Genomic DNA, 1,143 nt, shown 5'->3' on the forward strand with positions numbered 1-1,143 from the left:
AGGTCTAACAGGAGAACAGGAGAAACCTAATGAAGGACCAGGGGGAGGGGAAGAGGGAAAGAGTTGGAGAGAGGGAGGGACACCAAAACCTAAGAGACTATTGAATACTGAATCCGAACCCAGGGTTGAAGGGGGAGAGGGAGGGGGGAAGGGAGGTGGCAGTAATGGAGGAGGGCACTTGTGGGGAAGAGCACTGGGTGTTATATGGAAACTAATTTGATAATAAACTATTAAATAAATAAAAAAATAAAATGCCTGGATTGGACAAAAAAATCAGGCCTATAAATATTTTAACTACATGATAGTAAACACCTAATCTGCAAACAGCTGAAACTATTTCAAGTTTTTTTTAGTTCACAGACATTATAGAGTTTGAGGCAGAAGTATGTCTGTGGAAAGTCAGAGACTCCTCTGCTCGTACACTCTTCCTTACTTTTGTCCAGTGATGATGGACGTCCATCGTTCCTAGCATCACATGGCCCACCGCGCTCATCCCGGAGCGGTCTGTGAATATTATTGTGCACCCTGAGGATAAAAACACAACCCTTTGGTCACTGTCTAGAGAGGCTTCTTCACACTGTGCAAATAACTACTTACATTTAATGTACAAATTCAGTATTCAGTTCAGTAGAAGCTTAAAGGCTAATTATTCCAAGGAACAGATTTAAAACTTCAGCTGTGATAAGGTCACATCTGTAAGGGTTTTCCTCCACAATTCACAGATGCGTATAACAGCTGTGTGTATCTGAACGGAAAGTAGAAATCGTATACCTTTTGCATTTTTAAGTGTCTCCAGGTTCTGCTGCGCTAGGCGGCCTAAGCTGTGAAGTTGGCTACAGCGATGGGCGACGCCCCAGCTCCTCTGCCACCTAGGACACCAGAGCGGACACACGTTAACAGCAGGCCCCCGAGGGAAGGGGGTGCGTTAGCCCCAACCGCTTAATCCCTGTGAATGCCTTTTTCAAGTCGGCATGTTTTCCAACTAGCTCAGTTTTTTAGGAAGCAACCAAATGGAAAATGAATGCCTGGCCAGAGGGTAAAAATATTACCACCTTTGTTCAGGTATCCAAAGATTTAAAACAAGCAAATACAGGGGCAGGTGAGTGGCTTAGTCAGTTGAATGTCCAACTCTTGATTTTTGCT

The 1,143-nt window shown here is 44.2% G+C and overlaps 1 protein-coding gene across 1 annotated transcript in view; it reads left to right on the forward strand.

Moving 5' to 3' along the window:
• Positions 1-1,143, forward strand: part of TCAIM (T cell activation inhibitor, mitochondrial) — a 47,620-nt gene that overhangs the window by 36,455 nt on the left and 10,022 nt on the right. The gene's annotated exons all lie outside the window — the stretch shown is intronic.

Source organism: Suricata suricatta, chromosome 5, assembly GCF_006229205.1.
Source record: "Suricata suricatta isolate VVHF042 chromosome 5, meerkat_22Aug2017_6uvM2_HiC, whole genome shotgun sequence".
In the NCBI taxonomy this organism is placed as follows: domain Eukaryota; kingdom Metazoa; phylum Chordata; class Mammalia; order Carnivora; family Herpestidae; genus Suricata; species Suricata suricatta.